Source organism: Cyrtonyx montezumae, unplaced genomic scaffold, assembly GCF_038088225.1.
Source record: "Cyrtonyx montezumae isolate F1298 unplaced genomic scaffold, pur_monq_1.0 scaffold_19, whole genome shotgun sequence".
NCBI classification, from domain to species: domain Eukaryota; kingdom Metazoa; phylum Chordata; class Aves; order Galliformes; family Odontophoridae; genus Cyrtonyx; species Cyrtonyx montezumae.
Window position 1 is genome coordinate 4,479,150 of NW_027071925.1, and position 26,995 is coordinate 4,506,144.

Consider the following 26,995-nt stretch of genomic DNA (forward strand, 5'->3'; position numbering starts at 1 on the left):
GGGCTGGGATTGTTGCATCCCACAGAGCACAAATCCCACTGATCACAGCACAAACGTCCTTGGGGCAGCCAACAGAGCCCACCCCAACTGAGCAGCACCCCCAGCAGGATCTCTGCCCAAGCTGCTGGACACCCATATGGAGTACCAGGATAGGGAGAAACGCTTCGGGGCAGGACAGGGCTGGGTGAGGGACTGCCAGCCACGGTGTCCTCCTTAGCTCTCAGGCAGGGATGAGGGGGATGCCCTGCTCAGCTCCTCCATGGCACCACAACCACACGCCGCCTGCACCCAGCTGGACGAGGGGATCACTCCCTTGGCAGGCAGCACTGCTGGGAAGCGACACCAGCACGGAACAACTGAAACCCCGAGCAAAGCCCCAGCAAAGAGGGAAGGGAAGCAGCCAGCCCTGGCGGCGGTACCTACCCAAAAATACATCATCATGTCGGCAGCGGGTGCAGCGCAGCTCTGCGGATCAGCGGGGAGCAGTGGGCAGCTCTGGGCGCTGCTCCTCGGTGGGCTCCGTCCTGCTGCAGCCCCCAGGGCAGTGCAGAGCACGCACAGTGTGGGTGCTCAGGGCTGGGGGGCCGGCATGCTGCTATGGGGCCACAGGTGGGGCTGTGGCCGTGGGGAGGTGCCCGGGTGGGCAGCGGGAAGCTGCGGTGCAGCTCCGGTGCGAGAAGCCGAGCAGGGACTTAGTTCACCGTAAAGGAAAAGATAAAATGGGAGAGCGAAGGGTGAAAAATAAATCCTCTCTGGCGTCTTGAAGAGCAAAGGGGAGGGCAAGTGGGTGAGAGGGAGGCTGCAGGGGGGTGGGGGGGGTCCGGCAGGGGGAGCGTGTGTGCGCTCGCAGGAGCGGCGTGGGCTCGGACACGCGGAGCGGCAGATGTCCTGCCTCAGCATTTTCCAAGCTCCCCCGTCAATAAAGGGAACCGGCCGCTCTCACCATTAACCTGCGAGCTGCCAGCCCGCTCCCAGCACCCGCCTGCGGGAGGGGGCACCCGGAGCCCTCAGTGACACCGGGATCCTCGGCGGCGGCCGTGCAGCCCTACAGCCCCGCAGCACACTGCGTCCGGCACAGCCCCGGCACAAAGCTGCACAGAGCAGCCCGCAGAGTGCGACCCCTGGGGCCAGTGGGACTGGCGGTGTGAGGACAGCCCCCCAGCTGCCCGCAGGGACCCCCAGGTAGGAGAGCCCTGCCTGTGCTGCGTGGATGCCACTAAATCTCCTGTCCCTGTGGGGCTCTGCACCGCGGAGGAGAGGAAAGGGACCGTGTGCGCTGAACCAGACGCAGGAGCAGGGGAATAAATAAGAGTAAGGGAAGGCAAAGGAGCGAGAGGGGTGGCAGATTGGTCTCTGGGGCCCTGCTGGCTCTGACATCTCCAGGCCCGTAATCATATTCAAAGCAGAGCCAGGCTGAGGCATTGCTCCTCCAGCACAGCAATAAAAGAAAGCAACACTCTCAATAATTCAGCACCGGGAGAGGGTGATAAAGCAGAGAAGCCATCACTGCAGGCTGCAGGGGCGGGGGGCATCCCACTCCCTCTTATGTCTTGGTGATAACACTCTCCCCTCTTTCTTTGCACCCTGCAAGCCGCAGCCAGGGGCACAGCAGCCAGAGCCCACACTGCTGGTGGGATGGGCAGGATGCTATCCTCATAGGGCAGAGGTTCCCTGCTGCATTTTGACATGAGCTTCCAAATAAAACCTCTGTCAGCATGACAGCTGAAACCCAGCGATGGGACACTCTGGGCAGGGGCTGCCAGCTGGGGGTGCAGCATCACCCCAACTCTGCGGAGCATCTCCTCTCTGCCTGGCTCTGCTCTCACTGCTGTCACCTCCTCCTCCACCGTTCCTTCCCAGTCCCATTTCCAAGCACTACCTCCACCCCTTTGCAGACAGCTCGCGTTGAAACAATGCTCCGGGGGCTGTGTCCACAGGACACCCAACCCAATCCTGTGTGCACACACTGCAGGGGACATCTCCTCTCTGAGCACTCAGCCATGCAGGCTCAGGGCAGGCTGTTCCCTAACCCATGGTGTCTGCGAGCACATCCCAAAAGGCCTCTCCAGAAATGGCAGTGCATGGGTGGGTGGATACACAGCTCCATCCCAGGCACACAGAGCTGTGCTGCACCTCCCACCTGGAGCACAGCCCTGAGCAGTGACACGATGGGTGCTCAGGACCTGCATGCTCCCCACAGTGCAGCAGGAAACATGCTGCCCACACACTCTACTCCTGCACCATTCAGCTGCTGCCAGCTCCCAGCACCCAAGGTGGGCTGGGCATGGGCCCCTTTGATGCCCTCAGCTCCTCTATGCTCACTCCAGAAGACTCACAGCCACACTCAGCCCACAGAGCAGCATGCCTGGGCCATCCTCACCCCACCACCACCAGAGCTCTTCTCCCCACACAGCCCTCTGCTCCATCAGCACCTATGCTGCGTCCATACTGCGGGACCCCACACGCCAGCAGCATCCCTCAGATGCACCATCCCGGGGACAGCATCACCCAGGTGAGGGCACAGCCCTTCAGCAGATGGCCATAAGGAGTGCTCCCAAAGCTGCACAGCACAGACAGACAGCACTGCCAGCACACACGGACACCCCACAGACACCGCAGCCCGGGCAGTGCTGCCTGGACTCACTCCATTCATGCTGGGCTCAGTGCCGGGGGTGGGTGCCCAGGGCCGGAGCAGCCCTCCCCACAGCTCTGTGTCCACCTGCCCCACACATGCAGCTCTCAGCTCCCAGCCCCTGCCTCCCTGGGGGGACCCTGGGGCAGGGTGAGGGCACACGAGCACTGCGGGCTCATCGGAAGGGGATGCTCTGTACCTTTATGCCTCCAAGTTCCTCCTGCGGTGCTCGCGCTGGGCTCTCTAAGAAAAGACAAGAAAGAGGAGGGAGAATTAAAATCAATGACCGTTACTGCTAAACCTGCTTACAGGCAACGTTGTTTGCTCATTGACTGGCAAAGTCTTAGAATGTGAGGATAAATAGGAATGCTATGTCCCAGGAGCCCTGGGAACACTCCCTGTTAGCAGTGGGCAGCGGAGCTGGGGGGGCTCAGCTTTGGTTGATGCTCCTGGCTCTGCAGGGCACAGCATCACCCAGGGACACCCCCATGCCAGACCCCATCCCCTCCTGCCCCTCTGGCACTGCTGTCCCAGCGCTGGGTACTTCTTGGAGAAGATCACCAAATTTCAAAGAAAACTTCCTGAAAGCTGCACTTCAGCTAATTGGCTTTGGCAACAGTGCCAACCCGAATGTTCATCAATCATGTCAGACCCTCAAAAATAATGAGAGCGGCTCAGATGGCACGGGAGTATTTTGAGAGAGCAGATGAGGATTGCTTCTGTTTGCTCACCGCTTCCCTGCAGACCTCGAGGCGCAGAGTCCCACTGCCTCTCCCCACCAGGGCAACTCAGCTTGGAGAACACCCCACAGCCGCTGTCCCCACGTGTTCCCCCAGCCCCATAGCGTTGCAGCCCCACACGTGGCCCCAGGGCTGTTCCAGAACCCCACGTGAGCTCAACCCGAAGGCACAGCCCCAGTGCTGGAAGCACAGAGTGGGTTCCCAGGCACTTCTGTTAGCAAACACCACTCTCAGCCGCGCAGCAGGATAATCAATTATGGTAATTCCTGCCTCAATGAATCAGATTCATGGAGGAACACAGCTCATTAGGCTGGTGCTGACTTCCATTAGTGCTCTTATGATAAAAACCCTCCAGAAAGCTCCAGCCTGGCTAGACACGTTCTCCAGCTCAGCACACAGAGGTGGGACACCTCCGGTCCCCAACACAAGGATGTCCCCACACTGGTGGCAAAGCTGCTCCCACCCTCAGACATGCTCTTTGAGCTCAGGAGCCCTTCGAGCCATCCTGGCCCCAGGTGGTGGGACTGGGGAGCAGAGGGAGCCCGGAGTGGGCAGCCAGAGAGGACCCCCCCACCTGCTGCCCACCATCCCCCCACAGAAATTTCTCAGCAGAACTTTCTCAAAGTACATTCTGACACCCCCCCCCCTTTCCTCCCCCAAAAATCCAAAATTTATTTTTTCTTTTAATTAAATTCATTAGCAAAGATTATCTGGCTGAGGAAAAATAATATCCCGCCCCTCCCCCAGCAGCCCTCTCTATTTATATCCCCTATATACATAAGCAGCAGCGAATATTTCTTTATGGGCCATTAAAGGTTTAATGTTTAATTTATAACCACGTTCTCTGGCGGGCGGGATGGCCAGGCACAATGTCAACACTTTTAATTAAATGAGAAGGATCTTTTTTCTTTTTTTTTTTCCCTTAAACTCAGAAAGAAGGAACGCCCCATTCCCAGCACTGATGCAGGTGGCAGTCCCTGTGGTAGCAGGGATATATGTACGGGACTCTCTGACCTCCAGGGCAGCTCTGAAGGCACCCAGCACCTCGTCACCTCCTCCTCTGCTGCAATATGGGCAGCGGCTGTGCAGGCCCACGTAGCACTCCCTACAGCTTTGTTGCAGTGGGAACAGAGCCACAGCACCAGGACGGGCAGTGGGACGGGCAGTGGGACAGCTTCAGGGCTGAGTGACTGGGAGCATCCCCAAACCGACGGCTCTGATCCAAAAAGTGCACTCACTTCTTGGCTGCCACTGACAGCACAGCGCTGCTCTTCTGTACCCTCCTCTCAGGCATGGTCAGCAGATGCCTCCGGCCTGGACACAGCAGACCTGCTCTGTTTTGCTGCACAATGCTGGCTGGCATACAGCTGGTTCATGGTTAGGTCACGGCTAACACATGGCTTGATCATGGCTAGCAGAAGGCTGACACGTGGCTCACCACGGCTAGCACATGGCTTGCACACAGCTTGATCACAGCCAGCACACTCTGGCTCACAGCTGGCACTTGGCTGCACACCCAGGGTCACGCAGTGCCCTGGCACAGCACTGACCTTCAGCTCCAAGCTGCACCGCCACTGCCTTCCCCAAACAACGCTGCCCTGAGCAGGAGGAGGAGGAAGAGCTCCCTGTGCCCACACCCACAGCACAGCAGCACTGAGGTGCTGCACAGGGAGCAGCGTGCCCACGCCACGCACCCTGAGTGCCCAGCTCCTGCCTGCAGCACAGCCCTGCACTGGCACCAGGAGAGGGGTGGCCGTGGGCAGGTGGGTTCCCATGAACGGAGTATTTTATCTTACGGGAGAGATTAAATCTCTACAGAGCTGTGCAAAAGAGATGAGTCAGCAGCTGGCGCGGGGCGGGCAGGCGCAGCCATCAGCGTTTGGCCGTGGAGCAGCACCTCACCCTCCCGCAGCCCCACATGCTGGGGGACATCCAGCTGGGAGCCCAGCACCAGGCTCACACGGGGAGGGACAGGCACACGGCCACACACGCGTGTGTGCAAGGAGGGAGCGTGCGAGGGCCGGCCACGGCGAGCCAGGGAACGGAGCGGTGATGGCACGGTGCCGCTCACTAAAAGCATGAGTGTCACTAAATCAATAATTCATTTACTTTAATGAGATAAGTACTTTGAAAACTAATTGCAAACCTGCTCCATTTACTCCAAGCCGGTGCAGCCCTTAACGTAAATGGCAGAAACGCCGCTGGAGGAAGGGGAAAGGCTTCGGTGGAAGATTGTGTGTCATCTTTTCCCTTTCTTCTAAGAAAGAGAAACACTGCTCATAAACAGGAGCAGTGGAAACCCGAGCAGCAGCGTGATCGATGCTGCAGTGAGAGGAGTGCCCGCCCTCCACGGGACCACCGCAGCCCCCACTGCCATCACCCCACTGAGGAGTGCCACCACGAGGGTGACACCACCCCCAGGCAAGGTGGCATCATCCCAGGGCTGCATAGGGACGGGTGATGGAGGGCAGGAGGTGCACTGAGCACGGGGCAGCACGGTGCTGCTGGATGCTGCTAGCCCAGGGCTAAAACGAGGCAGGGGCCCCGCTGGGCCCGGCTGTGTTCCTCAAAAGGAGCTCCCAGTAGCGATGCCCACGTGCTCACGATGGCAGTGGGACGCCGAGAGCTCTCTCCTTGCTTGCTGGAGCAAATGGCAGGTCATAAAAAGGAACCGTGACAGAAGAGAAAATGTTCCAGAGTCCGCAAGGACCAGTCCAGGGTAAATCCATCTGCTCAGCAATTTAACTAGAAAATCCTTTCCAATTGCCTGTGCTGTAGATCCTTCACCTCTGGGCACAGTGCTGCCCACCCTGCCAGCCACAGGTGGCTCACAGGGGCAGGGGGGGCTGATGTCACTCACCCCCACCCCACAAGGGATGCCCAGGGGTCCCAGCTCCCCCCAGGACTGCTGTACTGAGACCTTCCCATGGCAGTGGGTGACCAGGACCATGAGCAGAAGGGCACCTGGAGCAGGGGGGTCTGGGAGCAGGGGAGCACGTGGCCCCATCTTTCCATCTTCAGCTCTGCCAAGGGAAAACGGCAGCAGCAGGGTGCTTTACTGCCTGCAATAATTGACCAGAGCACTGAATCCCCCAGCACATAATTAATCCTGCACAACACCAGGCAGCTCTGCAGGGCTCCACAGCATGAATACACAACATGCCCCGTCCTTGTGCCCCCTTCAAGCCCACCCTCCTTGTCCCAGGTTCACAGAGTCCTCCCCGTATCCCCATGCACAACCACGCAGTGTTTGGCCCTGGCACCCTTCTGCAAACAGAGGAAGGAGGCAGAGCTGTGCTGGCAGCCAACACGAGACCCGAAGCCACAGTGAGGAGATACCCCTGCCCAGCACAGGGCTCAGTACTGCTCACCACCGCTGCTCCACCAGCAGCACCATGCTCTCCTCACAGCCATCCCTGCAAATCCCACCTGCACAGCTCCTGTCTCCAGGAAAATCAATGGTGAGCATCTCAATTAATCACACCAGGGGCAAATTGATTAGGAGCCTAAATAAGGTCAAACATGGTTGTCTGCTTATAGGGTAGGACCCCTTAATCATCATTTTATCTGCAACAGGCCGCGGAACCTGCAATCACACCATCTTTGGGAGCTTGGAGGGATTTTTCACTTCTCTCCCACATTTGCTGGGGCAAGCAGAACAGGAGCCGTGGTGATGCTACAAAGCAGCTGAATTCCAGCAGACACACAGCTGTGAGCCCTGGGCACAGCCCCACAGCCCACCCAGCCCAGCTGTCTGCTTTGATTCAGGGGAAGACAAAAGCAATTGACCCCCACGAGCAACAGCTTACCCCTGAGATTTGATTAGCCCTGTCATTACCTCAGATTGCACACCTGAAATAGTGGTCACAACAGTACTGAACTCTTGCATGACTCTAGCCACAGGTCCCATCTCAGTGCCCTCTGCAGATGGAAACCCAGCTGTCCCTGCTGCTCTTCCCACTGCGGGCTGGTGCTGCCGACCTGCTCCCATGGAGAGAAAGCATTCAGAGCTGGCAGAGCCTAAGGACCACAGAGTGCATGGACGCTGCACCCCAAATGCAGCCAACTGCCTCTCTTTGCTGTGTTCACTGTGGGAACAGAGTGCTCCTCGCAGAGGGATGAGCAGATAGGTCCCCACACCACACAGCACAGCCCCCGGCGTGCTCCTCATCCGAGCACATCACTCAGCTTGTTTCAGGTTGATAACACAGTTTTCTTTGCCAATAGACTTTCCAACTGCAAGTGAAATCAATTCAATCGGGTGTTTTGCTCAGCCCGTTTCCCTGCTGACGGTGTCCATCGGCCACGCCAGGGCTGATGGCTTCTCCCATCCCCACTCAGATGCTGTGGGGCTGATGGGACCCCAACATGCCCAGTAGTTGAGGCTGAGGCCCTGGCCATGTCCCAACCACCCCAGGACCTTCACTGGCAGGCAGAACAGCAGACCCATGTCCCCAGCACCGCTTTACATCTTCCTGGCAGTGACCAGCTCTGGGCAAAGCCACGCAGGACAGCTCCTCTCCTTGTGTCCCAGATGTGTGAGCTGTGGCACCTCCAGGACCCCGGGGTTGGGCACAGTCCCACCTGCTCACACAGCCCTGCCCCAGCGCACACCACTCCCTTTTGTTGGAAATACAGTTATAAATATTATAATTTGGTTTAATATTTAATACAGTCAGGTTAAATAAGCATTCCCAGCCCCATAAATAATCATTAACGGAGGGTTCTAATTGTGCTGTTGGGATCCTACTTCATGACTTATTTAGAGGGCAGACGCTATTCCCATCCCCGGTTCCCTCGCACACCGTAAATTAACCTGAGCTCTCCCTCCTCGCTGAGAACCGATGGGACACAGCACAGCCCACAGCTCTGCTCCGAGGGGTGACAGCAAGGAGATGGCACTGAGGAGCCCGGTGGGGTCTGGGGGTGCACGGAGCTGTGGCTGCAGGGTGCCCAGCATGACCAGGCTGCAGGTAGGAGATGCTGGGTGGGGGATGGGGGGCACAGGGCATGGCAGAGTGGGCAGGGGAGGGCTTTTTGCATCAACACGGATCTATGGTAACTGACTGGGAACAATAGTAAAAATAGTCTTTCTATTTTTTTTAATCATTCTTTTGAAAGAAACCAAAGCTGAGCACAGAGGGAATGGCTGGGAGGGGGGGGGGGGGGGGGGGCGGGTACAAGCACTTTGAAAGTGCAGAATGGAGGCAGTGAGGACAGAGAAAGTGCAGGAAAACCTCATTGCGAGAGTGCTTCTCCCCGAAGGGATGCACTGATGTGTTGCTTTAGAAAGAGGTTTGGGTTCTACGTTTCTGCTCTCTAAAAGAAAAACTACAAAGGTAAATGGTAAGAGCCCACTCAGGCAGGCCCGGGCTCCACGCAAGGCCTAGGCTGATGTAGTGGAAGCACTGGGGGGGCTCTCTCCTTTGTGCTCCCCCTTGCAGTGCCAGGGGGAGCTGAGTGCCACGCTGCGGACAGACACATGGACACCCTGTGCCCTTGTGCCATGTGAGCAGGGGCAGCCCTGGGGGGACCTTCCTGACCCTAAACCACCCCCGGCGGGCGCAGCACGGGCACTAAGCGGGTTAGCATCGATCCCCCCCGCCGGGATTGAGATTCCATCGAGTGAGCGAGACCGTGCTGGAAGGAGCACGGGGTTTACATTTCATCTCAGCACCGGCTTCTCTGCTCAAGTCAGCACATTAATCACAGAGACTGGCCAAGTAGTAATGCTAATGAGGCAGCAGCAGCGCAGGAGCCCACCCGCCAGCACTGGGTCTGGGGGGAGTGGGAGGAGGGGGCAGTCCCCAGCCTCGGGATGTTGGGCCAACACTCGTGGGTTGGCAGGGAGCAGGGTGCAGCCCCACGCTGGGAGGCTCAGCTGAATCCTTCAGCCCATGGGACCCAGGCAGCACAGCCCCCAGAGTGATGCTCACTGCCCCTGCCCCCTGGAGGACTCCTCCCCATGGCCACGTGTGTGTGGGGCCGCCCTGACTCAGCACCAGCCCATCCCCGCGTCCGGGCTGCGGCTCGGTGGAAAGCGGTGTATTTTATCTTTATGTGTCAGGATTTATATAAAAGGGGGATAGTTCAGCTCTAAATGTAATGAGTTGGAAGAACAGCCCTCCAGTGGCTTCCTCCAGCTCGCACGGCATCAATAACATCGATTGCTAAAAATAATGAATAACCCCAACCCCACAGCGGGGAACGCTCTGCATGGGGGGCACGCACTGCCCCACAGCCCCAGCACTGAGCCCGGGCTGCCCACATCCCCCTCTGCTGCTGGAAACACACATATTAAACCATATTTGATGGCAGCTGTGGAATTACCTCTGGCACACACTGGGATCAGCGCCAGGGGAGCACCAAGGAATGAGCACCAGCCCAGGAGGATGGCACTGGCACTTCCCGAGCAGTGCTCCGTCCCCAGTGATGGGCACGTGCTGCTGGGCCCGGTGCAGAGCAGCAGTGCAGAGCTGTGCCCACAAAAAAGTGATCCTAAAGGCTCACAGAGTCGCTGCTGGGAGTGCCACTGGAAATCACTGAGCCCACAGAGCTCTGTAGGATGGGAGCACGTGGGGCACCGCCACAGCGCGGTTATTGGTAGATAATCCCTAATTAATGAGATCCCGGCGATAGGGGGCACGGTGCTGCTGCAGGCAGGGGTGATGGCCACTGCCAGCCCTCTGCTTTTCAATTACGTCTTCGGGGAGGGAAGCAGAAAGTGGCCAGGGTGAACGAGAGAGACTTTTGTCGCGTTTAATATCAATTCATTTCGCAGACTGCTGACGCAGCGGGATTTCACCGCTCGGAATTTATGGCTCTTTGGAGAGAAATGTGCAAATAAATGGGGGGGGGGGGAGAGAAGGAAAAGAAAACCCACCCTGCCATCAGCAGAAAGGCACAAACAGTGCCAGGAAGGAGCTGGGGGGTCCTGGGAGCCTCCTGATCCTGCTGGCACCCTTGGCCCCACTGTGCCACCGGGGCACACGGCTGGAGCCCTGCAGCCCTGGGCAGAGGCACCACTAATAATGGAGCTGATATTACACAGCACGATTTGGCCCCAAGGGGGTTTTATGCAAAATGACACACAATATAAATGACTGTTGTAAACAGAGAGTTTAATAAAGGGCTGTGTGCGAATTTACAGCCTCCCCAAGGATAATTAAAATTATTTATCTACTTACCTAGCTAGCCGCTGGAGCAGTCTATTAATTATTATCTATTATATGCGGCTGCTTTGCATGCTGCCAGTGCATCGCCCTACACCACCACGCAGCGAGGGGACACCATGGGCCAGGCAAAGCAATGCTCTGCCCACCGGGTACAGCTGTGTGCACAAAGGGACAGAGGTGGCACTGCCACCCCGCAGAGCTGAGCACTGCACTGGGGCCGCACGGGTGCACAGGCACCAGAACGAGGAGCAGATGGGGTCTGGCCGAAGGCACAGTGCTGGTGGAGGAGCAGAGCCTGGCGCAGTGCTACCTGCTCCACTATCTGTTAGTGTGACAGAGCAATCATCAGTTCGGAGGCGCTGGGATCCCCCGGGTCCTCTCTGCACATAAAGAGACCTCAGGGGGCTCCAGTGTGCGGATACTTAACATTGTTTTATTAGCTTAATAAACCCAGCTGATGCTGCCTGAATCTGCAACGCAGCCCCAGCCCTTCCTGGCTGCGGGGACAGCTCTGCAGGGCACGGGCTCGGAGCACGCTGGGGGCCTGCTGACATGCAGATCCAGCACTGGGCTCACCCCCGGCCCCAGCAGCCCATGGAGCAGCTTGTCAGGAGCGCAGCATCCAGCTGCTCATCGCACCGCGGGCGCTGCGAGCTGTCAGTTCCCTCCAGCACAGCTATTAATTATTGCTGCAATTGCTCTCCCTGCCCCACACTGCCCTCAGCAGCCCCAGCACGGGTGGGCACGGGGCCGTGATGCCCGCAGTGAGGAGCCCCAGGGCTGCCCAAGCAGTGGGCTCTGCAGTCTGCCACCAGCTCCGTGCCCACAGCCCTGCCTGGGGTCTGGGTGTCACTGACCCACAGAAAGCAGATTTCCTGCTGGAGCGTGGTTGCAGCTCCATCATCAGGAGCACAGATCCCTCCCCGGGCTGCTGGGTTGTTTGTCTGCCAGCAAGAGGCTGCTCTCCCCCAGCTCTGCAGTGCTCAGCCTGCTTTGCTTTGATCCCGCACAGCTCTCGCCATCTAATAAACGCAGCGTGATCCAATTCCAGGTCATTACTCAGGAAAAGAGACCCCTCCACGGCCCCAGCGAGAGCTCCAACCCAATCTGAGTGAGCCCAGTGCTCCCAGAGCTGCTGCTGCTGCCACACTGGGGTCTCAGTGGGCCTGGGCTCACAGTAAGCACGATGCAAAAACGGTAATGGAAGCGTTTAAAGACCATGCCAAGAGGATGCTCATAAATAAGGCCACTCAGTGATGTGGGACCACGCCAATAGAAGGCAGCTCAGAGCTCTGTAAACCCTCCAGGACAGCTCCTGTGGGGACAGTTTGTGGATTTGCTCCTAAATCTGTGGCTGCGAGCGAGCAGGTCCTGCTGGGATGGGTGCAGGGGACAGAGCAGGGACCCCAGCAGGGTGACAGCGACCACACACAGTGATCACACAACACACGTGGCCCAGAAACAGCCACACAGCAGCACAGGGCTGGGATGTGCCAGGAGTGAGCACCGCTGTGCCAAAGCATCCACAAGTGCTGTCCCTCCCACTGCAGCCTGCACGATATTTACTGCCCGGCCCCCCCTAAATCATGGCTGACGGCGGAGCAGCTCGTGCTCCATTACTGAGAGCTCACACTGAGCCACAGTTCCGTCGAGCTTGCAGAAACACGGCCTCAGAGGAGCAGCCCACCCCGGGCTGTCCGGCGCTCGCTCGGGATGATGGACGGTTATGGACCATCTGCACTTCCAGGAGGGGAGAGATTTATGGGCGGCACAGACAGGCAGAAGAGTGTCCATTACTATAACTCACGGTGCCCTCTTCAGAGATATTGTAATCAGGGCCCTCTGCTGCTGCAGCGGGAAAGTCCGGGTTAAGCACTGGCAGGAAGGAAAATCAATTATGTTTTTTTAATACACTGCTGGCAGTGGGTGGGGGAGGGGTGGGGAGCAGGGCTGGCCCCAGTGTGCAGACATGGGGGGGTCAGTGGCACCAGTACCCCCATTGCTCTCACCCTCCCCAGAGGTGCAGACACCTCCCCACACCCGCAGTGCTGAGCCCTCTGCAGCTGAGCCCTCACCCCCTCCCAGCCTCATTAATGCCATCACCTTGATTAAGATTTGATCAAGCCCAGGATTCACGAAGACAAGAAGCACCGGAGGGCACCACAAAGCCTTCCTGGCTGGAGCCTGGGAGAGGCAGCACCAACACCTGCACCTTCCCATCTCCCCGCCCTCATGCCATAAGCATTACAGCTGATGCTGTTGCATGGCCACCCCATAAACTCCAACCACTTCTGTGCAGAGCTCCCTCCATTAACCCCTCTGTGCTCCACAGCCTCAGAGCTGCACCCACCACGGGAGCTTTGGTGCTGCTCATGGTGGATCAGACCATCGGGCAGCAATTAAACCATGCCATAAAAAGCAAAGTGCTCGCATTTCAAAGCCCTGCCTCCAGCAGAGGGGAGGTGTGGGCCAGGGGATGCTCTGGGAGGGAGAGCAAAGGAACTTCTCAAAGGGGATCTGCACACAGTTTACATTTACACAGAATCTGCCAAATGTGGGATTGCAGAGTGTCTCAAACTTCCTCCTGCAGCCTTTGAAAGTGCAGCTTTGGAAAGCAACGCTTTGTGCTTCACTTGCAGCCCACTGTCTGGAGACACAGGGACACCGTCACAAAGACACAGCAGCCCCGGGAGCTGAGCTTTTGTTTTCCTTAAATTGGGTGGAGAGAAGGAAAGGCAAAACGTTCCTGAAAGTTCAAGGGGAACGAAGCCAGCAGGAGCCTGCTGCTGCACTGGGGGTACTCTGCAAACCCCACGGCCACTGCAAATCCCCAGCAAAACACATGGGGATGGCTGTCCCGGCCCCAGCTCCGCTCACCCCTACCCACACAGGTGTGAAGGTGAGCAGTGGTGGGCTCAGCCTACTCCCCCCACGATGCCTTCCCCTGCCCCCAGCCCCAGCGCATCACGCAGGATTGGAGGCGACAACAGCCACGTGCTTCCCCAACCTCACTGTGTCTAGGGCTCTTGCTTTATCAGTTTTTATCCCGTGTAATATTCATCACGCTGGTTTATTTATGGGCCCCCTCTTCGGGAAGGTATTTTTCAGGACTGGTGAATAAAACATGAGCCTGTGCTGCTTGTCAGCGCGAGCGCGGCTCCTCTGATGTCAGCCTGACGAACGGCCTTTGGTTTTCTCCAACGACTGCACTTTGAGAGAAATTTATTTGTATTTGGGTTCACGTTGGTTGGGAAGATGCGAACGCTTTTCCCTCCAGAATAAATGAAAACTTCAGCTGTGCAACAGCAGTAGGACAGGCACTGAGCGTTGCACAAAACCCCCACTGCAAGCAAACCCCAGACACCAGGCAGCAGCCCACGAAGTGCTGAGCACCCCGGGATGGCAGCACATGGGAGGCACGAGGACCCGGCGTCGGTGCTGCGCTGTGGGCAAAGCCTTCCCCTCACCAGTTAAGGAACGCCTGGCTGTGACCCAAAACTCCTATTAACAAATCAAACTATAAAACCAACAGAAGCAGCCGGGAGATTTCCCTCCATCATCCGCTAATTTATAGGGTTACTGGTGTCAGCAGTTGGAAAGGAGCAGAATTCTATCAGAGGCACTAAAACCCAACGCCGCGCACTTTAAGACAATCACAAACGCTCATCTGAGAGGACTGCTCAGGTCATAATTCCCTGATGTTTAATTATTAATATCCCAGGCAAACTAGTTAAATTCCGCCGAAGAGAAGGAGAAGCAATCGGAGTTAAAAATTAGCGGGAGGAGCATCGTCGATCATTGTGGGGAATGTTTTGCAGAAGTCTCAATGGAGCTGCTCTGCTCCTCTCTGCTCCTCTCCCTTCTCTGCTGCTCTGCTCTCCTTATCTAGCAGGAAATAAGGGCCAAGTTTTCTTGCTGCTTCATCTCGATTCAGTCAGTTTTATATCTCACAAACACATACGCAGATTTCTCCGCTTCTTTATTTGTTCATTAAGACTTCAATAAAAAAATGTTATAAAAATGCCCCTTTTTGTTGTTAATTGCAAGTTCTGTTTTAATATGCAAGCAGCGCCGGCTCTCCTCAGGGACTCCTCGTGCCTCTCTGTAAATACCGCATCTGCCTCGCCTCAGATCAGAGCCCTCTCAGCCTCCTCTTCCCCGAGAGAACAGCCCCAGGGCTCTCAGCCTTTCTTCTTGCAGGAGAAGCTCCAGGCCCCACCATCTCTGCACCCTCCGCCGGGCTCTGTGCAGCATTTCTGCCTGGAACTGGGGAGCTCAGCACCGGGAGCAGTGCTCCAGATGTGCCTTCCCAGGGCAGAGCAGAGGGGAGCACCTCCCTGCCCTGCTGGCTGTGCTCTGTGTGATGCACACCAGGGAACCATTGGCCTTCTTGGCCACTGCTGCCTCACGGTCAACCACTGGCCAACCATTGCTCAACTGCTGGTCAACTGCTGGCCACCAGGACCCCTGGTTTCCTCTCTGTAGAGCTCCTTTCCAGCAGCTCTGCCCCCAGCCTGTACTGCTGCACGCTGGTTTTCCTCCCTGGGTACAGGACTCCACATTTGCCCTTGTTGACCCTCAGACCAAGTCTCAGCCTGCCCAGTTCTCGCTGAGTGGCAGCGCAACCTTCTGGGGTGTCAGCCACTCCTCCCAGCTTTGTACCATCAGCAAACTTGCAGAGGGTGCACTCTATCCCTTCACACAGGTCAGTGATGATGCTGAACAAGACTGGACCCAGTACCAACCCCAGGGATCATTTCTTGCCAGCTCCCTCTGCACCACCAAGGCAGAGGTCTGGCTGGGAACACACTGCAGGCTGATGGTGCCCCATGACACACAGGGTCACCCCACAGGGAGCACACTGTGACCCAGCAGGGCCACACCATGCCTGCTTGCAGCAGAGTACGGGTGGCTCAGCCCCAGGCTGCTGCAGGCTTTATGGAGTGCAGCACTACCACAGTTCCCAGCGCTTTAAGAGACCCTATTATCCCTCTGCTGTAGCTTCATGCAGTATAAGTCAGCTTGCTCTAATGTTTCCCATATTGAGTGCCTGCCTCGGGCTGAAATTTTGAGGGAAGTTTTAGCGAGAATGGTTCAGACATTTCCGAGAACGAGGCAGTGTACAACGCCGTTCTGGCACAGACACAGCATCCCACAGTCGCAACACTCAGATCCCAAACCTCACCCTCAGGGCCTGGTGGGCAGCACAGGAGGCAGTGGGACCCCAAAGCTGCAGCACCCCATCCCCACAGCACTCAGCTGCGGCTTCCAGAGGGTGGAGTTGGGGGTGAGGTTTCCCCTCCCCAGAGCCAGAGAGCAGTCCAGAACGTGCTGAAGCTGCAAGCCAAACTCCCAATGCAGCAGCACAGGGACCCCGAGGGGAGCACACACAGCGGATGCTCACTTGCAAGAGCAGCACTCGGTTGCTGGCAGCAGCAGGAACCAGCTCGTGTCGAAACTCTGACTTCTGGAGTGAGAACAGCTCCTGCCAGGGCTGCTGCAGCAGCAGAAAGAAGGCAGAAATTAGCTTGGCATAACAGCATCCAGCAGCCTCCCAGTCAGCAGTAACACCGACTTTCTGGTTGCTAATTCTGGATGATGGAACTGCGCAAAGCTTAGGATTTCTTTATGCCATCATTTTTCACTCTCAAAAAAAAAAAAAAAAAAAGTAAAATTCAAGAAAATGTTGGGCTCTCGTGGCAAATGCCTGTTTTGGAAGTAAGCTGCTCCCATATATTATATTGTTCTGGTACCGCATCACAATCTATCAACGTCGGAGTCCCCAGAGCACAAGAAATCAAAACATCATGAATAAAGTGCAACTTTAAAACTCCAGCAGTCTGACAGCGTTAGGCTGAGCCTCCTAACATGCGGCGCTGTATTGATGCTCTCCCCTAATAAAGTCAATGCTGGCCTAGCTTCGCTGCCTACAGCGCATTTGCTCAATTAGAGGAGAACAAATAAGGCAACAAGCCAAGATGGTGGTAAACACCGTGCAGAGCTGTGCCCGGAGCTCACCAGCCACAGTGCTGCCACGAAGCTGCTCTGCAGGACCACCCTGCGGGGCTGTGGGCCGAGCACCCATCCGTGGGGTCTGCAGGGCTGAGCACCCACCCGTGCTGCTATTATGCACCGCCTCCGCAGCTCCTTCTCCCTGAACCACTGCTTGCCAGGAAGGGGATGCAAAGAGATGCAAACTCAGCTCAGGTTTTTACTGCTGATCCACCCAGCCTTGCAGAAGCACTGGGCAAGAAGCACCCAAACCCGTCTGCACCGACACTGCCAGCAGAGTTGCTACACATGGAGCACACGGGCTCGGGCCCAGCCCCTCCACTGCCCCAGGCAGCCCTCATGGGGCTCCTCGTGCCATCCCAGCATCCCCGGTACAGCCGGGGTGGATCCTCCCATCTTCCTCAGCTCCAACAGGCTCCCGTGCTGCCATGGGCAGCTGCGTTTCTGTGCCCTCACGCAGCGATCCTGGCTCTCGGTTTGCATTTTTCAAAGGCAATTAGAACAGCCTGAGCTGCAAAATATGTCAGCGATGGCTCAAGAGAGCAGGCAGCGCAGGGATTCACGCTTTCACACCTTTTCTGCTGCTCACAAAAAGCCCACGCAGGTGCAGGAGGAGAGCCCTGGTGAACCCAAGGAGAGGAAAGAGCAGCTGGTGGGTTAACGCCTCATTCACCCGCACAGCCCTGGGGAGATGCCAGCAGGTCTCCCATTGCCCCAGCTGGAAACGGGCTCTGTAGGATCACCAGAGTGGGAGCACAGCTGGCCCCACGCTCCCAAAGGGATGCACTGTGCACTCTGGGCTCCTCCCTGCCCCACTGCCCCCCAGCACCTGCAGGTCCCCGTCCCCTCGCTGCCATCTGCGCGGGCACCGGGCACTGCCATTTGGAGCACCGCGAGGAACACGAAGGAGAACTTGCCTTGCCAAGAAGAGCGAGCAGGAGAGCCAGGAGATGCGGGCGGCCTCGGGGCGGGAGAGCTCAGAGCACAGCTAACGGGATGGAGCCGGGAAGGGCAGCACAGGGAACAGCGGGAAATATGGGCACGTGGAGCAGAAGCTGCGGCAAGTCTGAAGGAGAGCCAGGCAGATGGCAAGGCGAGGAACAAAGAGAAGGCAACAGGGATGGCGAGGGGAGGGAGGAGAGGACACAGCGGGGCTCCCTGGGACAGGAGAGCTGGTTCCACCTTCAGGCACATCCCACTGTGTTCCTTCTCTTCCACCAGCTCTAAATCCCCAACTCCAACTGCAGAGCCTCCACTCAGCCGCCTCCTGGTGATGGCACCTCTGTGCACATCATGCAGTGATCATCCCCTGTGTTACATGCAGGAAGCAAAGAGGAGCACTGGGGCGTGCAAGGGCACCAAGGGGGGAACTCTGCCCTGCTACAGGGCAAGCCTGCTCCCAGACCTGGGGCACAGGGCTGCCTCCTGCATTAGTGCCAATAGCCATGCAGAAACCTCCCAGTCTCAGTGCTCAGGAAGTGATGCTCACTGCAGCAGTGCTCCTCGCAGCTGCCTGCACGCTTCTTCCCATCCCCCCCCTCCCCCCAGCATGTCTCATCGCTGTCCTGTGAAGTCCCCCCCACCCCCCCCTGCCCCATTTGCCCTTTTGCTGGGAACGAGCGGGGCACCAGTACAGCAGAAGGCTTTAATTGCATGTCAAAATTAAATCTCTTTTGATGAAGAACAATTCAACTCCGGCTCTGCCTAATCAAATTAACAAAGTCTTTTTTGATTTTCAATTATCTTCTTCACTGGAACACTTTATCTGGCGCTCCTGCGCTCCAGCCGACAAGCCCCGACTGACAATGAAGGTGTTTGCTGCACTTCCCCGCGGCACGGTGACCACCAGAGCCCTCCTCCATCTGCCTCCCTGCGACCAACCAGGGGAACACATGCTCTCGGTGCTCTTTTCTCCCCCCAGCTGCTCTGGTACAAACGTGGATGGAGCTCCCCCCTCCGTGACAGACCCCAGGGAGATGCAGGAGGTCGACGATGGGCCCCCAGCACCTGACAGGGGCAGATCCTGCTCCCGCTGGCACCAGTCCCTGCACAACCCCACGCCAGCGGGGCTGCGCACACCACAGGCACAGGAGCTGTTCCCAGCTCCCTGCAGCTGGAGAGGAACATTAAGCTGTGATGGCAGGACAAAACGTATTAGAAGATGCTAATTTAATTAAAACAACGCGACAATGGCTAAACGAGCAAATGAAGGAGAACACCTATCTGCACCAAGGGCACGCACACAGGAGCAGGGGGAGGCAGCGAGGCCTTGCAGCTGCAGGAGGACGGATCACAGGACAGGAGCTCACCCCCTGCCCTGCTGCATGTGCTCAGCATGCCCTGAACACGCAGAGCTCTTCCTCGGCTCATCCTCAGCTTGCAGCCTCCTCCCAGCCCCTGGCAGCATGCTGGGTAACCTCCAGCAACGCTCCCAGACACAGCTACGGCACTAATTCTGCTGCAAGGTCTCTGGGGCCAGGAACAGGTTTCCATTTGCAACTTCCACTGCATTTACCAGCCACCAAGCAGAGCCATGCTTTCTCCCAGCGCTGCCGGGGAGACACCACACGCATGCAGCCCTTCCTGCAGCCCCCCCTGACCCGTGCCCAGCAAGCCTCGATTGCAGCCTGCCGAGCCAGCTCCATCCTGCAGCAGCAGCAGCCACCTGAGCGCAGCTTTATTGCCTTTTCTCTTTATTAAGCTGTTTTCAGCGGAAACCATCTTAATTTGGATCGATCTGCAGTTTAGCAGTGCACCTTCCCGCGGGCTCGCTGCCTGCAGCCGCCGCACACCTCACCTCCCCCCCCCCCCTTCCTCCAGCACTCAGCAATCCCAAACGCGGCACAGAAACGGGCACCGGCGCCGCGGGATGCTGTGCGGGATGCTGTGCGGGATGCTCCCCGACGCTCCCGGGGGATCTCAGCGTTTTGGGGCCGGGAGGATTTCCGAGCCCCCCCCTCCAGCTCTGCCCGGCTCCGCGGGCTGCCGCTGCCACCTGCCGGCAATGCGGCCCCACCGCCGGGCACAGCCGCGCATCCCCCGCGGTGCTGTGCGCTCCGCACCCCCTCTGCCCACTCCCCGCAGTGCGTGTGTGTGTGCGTGCCTGCGTGTTCGGGGATGAGGGGTCCCAGTGCCACGTCCCCGCCCCGCGGATCACAGTGTAGCACCGGGAGATGGGACGCCCCACAAAGCTCCCCGTCCCCTACATCCCGTCCCCTGCTCGAACAGATTGCGAGGCAGAAGGACATCCCAGACAACGGCACGGGTGCCAGATGCCTTCTGCAACACAGAACGGCGAGAGAGCACCCCCTCATTTTAGGGTCCCGCCTACCTTGGGGGTGAGCTGGGCTCACTACTGTCCCCGTCCCTCCTGCTGTCACCTGTATGGCAAAGGGTGCGCTGAGGGACACAGCTCCTCAGGATGTCATTCCCTTCCAAAGAGAACATCATTCCCTCTTCGTGGATGGAGGGACCGGCGCCCATTCCCGGGTCTCTCCTGTTCCATTCCCTTTTGTGCTTTTTCCAAAGAGGGGTTGATCACATCCTGGCAGATGCTGGGAGCAGACGCCTAATGGAGGCCATCTGCCACATTTCACAGGGAAAATTATTCAAACTCACTAGGACTTTAATTTAATCAGCTGGCACTGAAGTGGGCACTGGGCTTTCATGTGAGCAGGTGTGAGCACAAATCAGCAAAAGCAAGGAAAGCATTTCATCTCCATTCACTGCGCCCACAGCAGAGGAGCTGCTGCGCCTTCCCCAGCACTCTGCACCAGTGCAAAGGCACCGTGTGCTCTGGTGCATGCAGTTACCCTCAGGAATAGATAACAATGCATCTGCCACACAAAGGAATGAACACAGCACAGCTCCTGCAAGGAGGAGGGTGGTGGCCGCCCCAGGTGCTGCTCTCCCCTCACTGGGTCACAGCCATCCCAGCGCAGCAGACATGGAACAGGTTCACGCCACGGGCCGAAGGGTGGAAAGTGCAAAACTGCAGAGGAAGGGAGATGGGGTGGAGGCCCTGGAGATGGCTCTGTAAGTGCTCATTCAGCCACTGGAAGCAGAACCCCCCCCTGCACTGCAGGGCTCCCATCAGCCTGAGCAGACCCCAAACCCAAGCCAGTAAACACAGCACACTGTGCAAACACAGCATCCTCTCCCTCAACATCAGCCTTAGCACTTTCTCCCTGGCACTACCACGTGTCCAGACTCAACAACTACAACGTGCTCTATCACACGTGAGGAAGTAGGGATAGCCCTGGTGCAAACCTGCTGGCTGCACACTTTGCAACTCTCCAGGCTTATGCACAGCAAAAAAGCAGCACCAGCTGCTGCAGCATCACCTCCCTCTCTTCTTCCACCTTCCATTCCAGCACGCCAGGGCCCAGCTTAGCTGGAAAACCCAATGATATCGGGCGGAGAGGGAATGGGGATAACTTGGCAGCTGCTCACATTTAGTTTACACCTTCTTTGCCAGTGTGGAAGGAAACAAACGACCTGTGAAGGGAGCAGAGCGCAGTGATTCATTACCCCTGATGTGTGATGATGGCTTAATTATTTTTCTAACTGGGGAGAGACGCTTTCTGACAGCAGGTGCAAATTAATTCTCCACTGTTTTAAGGAGTGATCGGCCCAGGACAAGCGGAAAACTGGAAAACCTAATTAAATCGGGAGCTGGGTGGAATAAATGGAGCGGGGAGTTTGTTTGCACGGTGCTGATGGATATTAACGATTGGTGGTGAAGCGCCGGGGCTCCCGGCAGGATCACGGAGCTGTCAGGGCTCCACGAGCTCTGACACCTCTGGGCAGGAGGTGGCACACGGAAGCTCGGCCCGCGGATGGAGAAAGGCAGCGCTGAGCCCGCAGGGGGAGAGGACCCGGAGCATCCCGGGCAGCTCCAGAGCTCCTCCTCCACCCGACGATCCCGCAGCCCCCGAGCACCTGAAGGGCTTTGCCACGGGGGGGAGCAGCCCCGGGCTGCCGGGGAACATCGTGGGCTCCAACATCGGGGAGGAAGGAGGTGATGCTGAGGAGTTGCCATAGGAACAGGATTTATCCATCCCCGCAGCTCCGGGGCGCGGCTCAGCCCGGGCCTCCCGCAGCCTCCTCTGCCCCGCAGGGCTGGGGGCGGTCCCAATCTCCCCCGCTGCTGCTGCTCACACTTCGGCCCGGGGGGTCCCGTCCCCCTGCACTGTGTGCAGGGCATTGCTCCCATCCCACTCCTCGGGTGCAAAGCCCCGCAGAGCCAGGGCAAGACTCGGGGGTCCCATCGGGACGCCTGGCCCCGTACTGCACACAGCCAGAGCAACACAGCTCGGGCCGACACCACTGCGTGGCAGCTCTGAGGGAGCCAGCTCTGTCAGCACCCGTGGCTCCAACACGAGCTCCCCCCACCCCCAGCAGTGCTGCTGCCCAAGGAGATGGAGCTGCCCACTTCCCTGCCCCATCCCCGAGCGTCAGCAGTGCTGGGAAAGAGCCCTAATTGCTTTTTGTTTTGCTGTTTCTCCCATCATTAAATCCCTTCTTCATCCCTAATAGTTTGGGATTATATGAAGGTTAATATGTTTCAGGTTCCACACAACTACAGCTAATTAACAAACAGTCCCCTCAATTCCCTTTAATGCCTACACATGTAATGCGATCACTGCAATTACCTGCTTCCCAAAGCCATTACAAACCACAGAAAATTAGCTGGAACAGGTGATAATAACCTTCCTTTATTGGTGCACAAAAGGAGCACTCTCAGGGCAGCACCCTGCAGCCATCCCTGGGTGAGCAGTGCAGCTGGAAGGGGCCGTGTCCCCACAGTACTGCAGCTCCCGCTGGGATTTAGGCCCAGCAGTGCTGTTGGGGAGCATTGCTCTGAGCCCTGCCTATGGAAAGAAGACTGTCATTAAGCAACCCCCCCCAAACACACAAACTCATGTGTGTGCTCAGGGTACCTTCAGGTGAGCAAGTGAAGTTCTGCTCCCAAGGGACGTCCTCCCTGGTGACATGGGCAGCACAGAGCTGGAATCCAGGGTATGTACCACAAAAGCACCTGGGGATAGGGACGAGGTTAGAGCTACTCAGCACCAGCCCGTACAGAGAGATGGGGAGGAGGCCCAAAGGGGCGGGACAGCCCCACTCCACTTCCATTCACTGAGGACCTGCGCCCTCTGCAGACCCTGATGGACCGGGACCAGCCCGCCCCATGGGATCGCTCCCGCAGCAATCAATGCCACTCATTCCAACCCCTCCACATCCGCTCCAGGGAAGCACAGAAGGATCAGACCCAGCGCCAGGGAACGCAACGCGCTCACAGCAAATTGCTCCATCGCTCTATTAGCCCTCGTTAAAATACCCATCCCCATCAGGCGAGCCTCAATTTCCAGCCACTGGATCCTGCAACGCTCGCGCCTGCCAGATTAAAGAGCTCTCTAACCATCAGCATCTCCACTCCATCACCGATACCGCAGAGGTGATGCGCACTTTCTCTCCGGAGTTGGCAGATCAGAACTGTCGGCTGCGGGTCCCCCCCCCCCCCCCCCCGCCCCGGCGTCCTCCCCGCGTGCCCAGAGCACCCTCCAGCGATGGACTCCCGTGCAAAGAGCTCCTTCTGAATGTAAATTGGGAACAGCCTCGCAGCACCGGAGGAAAATCACTGTAAACAAAATCTCTGTTGCCCTGGAAACCAGTAAAAATAGATTCCCCACGCTCCCCCCTTTTGTGCCGGGTATTATACAGCTGGTCTCCTTCATTCCGCATTATTATTACTTTTTAATTATGAATAATTTCCTCCCTTGTATAGGAAGATGGAGTAAAAAAAACAAAACAAAACAAAAAAAACCCAGAACTTTTCCAAAGGAAGGGCCTTTAGGACACATTTCGTTATGCAAATGAAGGCAAACACGCATTCTGGAGTGTTTACGCCACAGGGTAAAAATCCTCCCGCGTTAACCCTTTCCACCCCACATCCCCCCCCCCTTCTCACCAGCACGGGAGGAGCCGGGCACTACCCCAATGTCTGAGCAGAGCAGAGATGGGACTTTGCAAAACCACGCGAGCACGGCCTCCATCCAGCACCTGACTCAGTGCTATTTGTGGCACCAGGAGGATGCTCCTCCATCGGCACTCGGCACGGTGCCGCTGAGCTCCTGGCAGCAGCTCCTGCCCGGAGGAAAGCTCCGGAGCAGCCTGGCCCCAACCCGCAGCACAAACCACACGCGGCTGTGAAGGAGCAGATGGACGGCGCTGGGGAGCATCCCGGTGCCTGCGGAGCTGATGTCCTGCCCGCCCACCCGCTGCTCGTGCTTCCCCCCACCCTGCAGGGCTGTGGCTGCCCGCCCGTGGCTCTGCTGGCCTCGGGGTGTGGGGAGCACAGAGCACGCGGGTGGGCTGCGGGACACGCATCTGCCCCCCTGTCCGTGAGATAAGGAGCTGTGCGAGCACACAGTCTGCTGCCCAGGGTGCTCCAAAGCAATTCCCTCCCCCAGGAGGAGCTGGGCCACTCGGTAGAGGGAGCACAACTTTGAGAAAGCCAACAATACCCCATTACCCAACACTATAAGCCAAGCAGAGACTTTTCCCTGCAGGACAGAGGGACGATTTACTGTGCATCCCACAACAAAAACAACAAGCCCCAGAGCACTGTATTGTCAAAAGGCCGTCGGTCCCAGCAGGGAGCATCACTTCCCCCACTGTGCCTGGGATGGGGTCAGATCCCACATCCGTGAGCCAACAGTGGAGAACCCCCACCCCACAGGCCAGAGCTGCTCCTGTCGTTAATCACCATCCCAGACACACATACACACTTCATTTCCAGTCAGAATTCACCAGCTTCTCAGCCCCTGGATCTCATTACATCCCTCTGACGCTAAATCAGAGCTCACAGAAACCTCTTGATCACAGCTGAGCGCTGCTGATGTCGCACTGCCACCTCTCAGACTTCTCCTGGATGAAAGTTCAGCCCTCCCAGCGTCACATCCCACTTCCAGACTGGGAAACACTTTTCTACACACCTCCATTTCAACATCAATTTTCCAGCACGCACTCCCAACACAGCACAGAGGCACAGCATCCCCCCCCAACACACCAGTGTTCCCCCCATGCACGCACATTACTCACCCCACCAGCTCGATGCAAGCACAGCAATTAGCACAGTTCAGCCACGGCAACCCAACACCAGGCTTCAGCGACCTGCCTCCAGCTGCCAGCAGGGAAAATGCCTGCAAAAGAGCAAGCACTCCCCCCCACCCCTGCAGGAAGGTCCCACCCCTGTGCAGCCAAGGAGCTGCACATGGGCCAAAGGCACAGGTGAAACAATCGCCGCTCCAGCACCGTTTCCTGCCCTCCCAGCACGTCCAGCTCTCAGCTCAGCTCTCGCCAAAAAAGCGCTATGGAGGAGGGAGGGTGGGAGCTGCAGATGCCCCGAGGGTGCTCGGTGCTCACCTCGGGGCTCAGCAGTCAGAGAGCAGACACCCAGCGCCCGTGGGGTGACACAGAGCCCGCAGGGATGGGGAGCGGGGTGCAGCCAGGGGGACCCAACTTTCTGCTCCAGCTGCGACTGCATCCTCCCTCCTTCGTCTCGCAGCGGTTACGCATTCTGCTAGACAAATAGATTTTACAAGCCCTCGGTTAAATGCGGATAATTACAGCTGCCTGCACCAGGGGACAGCCCTGCCCGGGCTCAGGAGAAGGAACCACATCCCGGCTCTGCTAATGCTGGAAATTAGCACAGAGCATCCCAATGGCAGCAGAGCAATTAACAGAGATCCCCCCCCCTTCCTGCTCTCCCCCCCCTTCCCCTCCCTTCACTGTATGTGTGTGTGTGTGTGTGTGTTTCCAGGCATATGCTGCTGTTAATGGGGCTTCTGTCACTTCAGCTGCTGGCAGAGATTATTTTATCTTGGGAACCTCTTCCCATGTCGGAGTGCAGACTTCCAGCTCTAAATCATCACTGGGGGAACGCGCAGGTGGAGGGGAATGCACAGGGAAGTGATGCAGCAGCCCCTGCAGCACTGCTGGGAAGGGCACGGCAGCAGTGGGCAGCCCAGAGCCAGGGGTCTGCCAGCACTGAGCCCCCAGAGCTCTGCAGGATGCAGCGAGCCATGCAGCCTGTGGGGTGGGCACCCACCTGTGCCCAGGGGGCTCCCAGCAGAAGGAGCTCGTGTGCTCAGCTGCTGCTGAGAAGCCTCGATGTTCCTGAAATATCACCTCCCCTCCAGGCAGCTCGGTGTGCACTGCTTGGGATGCGTCGATGCCATGTAGGTCAGAGAGAGGAACAGTGCAGCACCTCCAGGAAAAGGGGTTTTCCTCCTGAGCTGGTACCCAGTGCTCAGAGTGGGACCTCGGCACAGTACAGAGCTGGACTGGGAGTGGAAATGGGATTAAAACACTGCTAGAACCCGGACTGAAGATAAGACTGCCTTTGCTGGAGGCTTTTTTTGGTCCTCAGAGCAGAGCATCTGCATCAAAAAGCACCCACAGAATTTGGAGCAGCAGGGGAGAGTGACTGGGAATCAATTCAAACATCAGGAACATAGCACGAGGCAAGGGCAGGTCCTTGCAGATGTATCCCTGTGACCCCATAAGCCAACAGCTCTCCCCAAGCAGCAGCTGCATCCCCACAACAGTTCCTGGGTGCATTTACAGACCACGGGGTCCAACCCCAGCTCCACACAAGGACCACAGTGTTGGGGGCCAAGGGCCCCGCACAGCCCCACAGCATGCCCATGGGTGCAGGGATCCCATCCCTGTACACCCATCAGCCATAGCAGAACAGGACCTGTAGCAGCAGCCTATGTGCCCCCTGTGCCTCTGGGAGAGCCAGGGCTGTGTGCAGCCAGTGGCTGAGAAATGCCATGCTTGCATGGGGCTGAGCCCCACTGGAGGGAACGATCGGCTCTGGGATTGGCAGAGGAGTGGGATGGGATGGGATGGGATGGGATGGGATGGGATGGGACGGGTGCATGCAGCAGTGAGGCCACCCACCCCATGCTCCTGCACAGCTCAGTGTCCAGCACACGCACACCTCTTCCCCACTGTGTCACAATGATTGAGTGCAGGATGCAGGCACCGTAATGGTTTCATCAGCTTAGCTACTTTTTATGAGAAATTTGTTCCAATCCGTCCACTTTCCCAGGCTGCTGTCACTTTAACAGATGCCAGACCAGAAAGAATAATAATCGTGACAGGAAAACTTTGCACTGGAGTGAGCAGCTTCCCAGGGAGGGGGCAGAGGGTGGGCCAGGGCTGATGTCTGCAGTAGCCCTGAACGGCTCAGAGCTGAACCTGCCACCGTCAGAGATGCTCCTGTGCCCTCGTCCTCCCCGATGGGCAATAACCATATGCACTCAGGACAGCCCAAGGACAAGAGCAGTCCCTCCGCCTCAGGAAGCCCCCCTCTCTCCCACACCTCCAGTGCCTATTTCAGTCCCAACGCCTCTCCCCCCCCA

At 57.6% G+C, this 26,995-nt stretch overlaps 1 protein-coding gene across 1 annotated transcript in view; it reads right to left on the bottom strand.

The window, feature by feature from the left end:
- The window catches only part of RBFOX3 (RNA binding fox-1 homolog 3), a 57,125-nt gene that overhangs the window by 23,375 nt on the left and 6,755 nt on the right, over window positions 1–26,995 (bottom strand). Inside the window, exon 2 of the mRNA XM_065735355.1 lies at window positions 2,832–2,875. The gene's annotated coding sequence lies outside the window, so the exon portion shown is untranslated. The remainder of the gene's footprint in view (window positions 1–2,831; window positions 2,876–26,995) is intronic.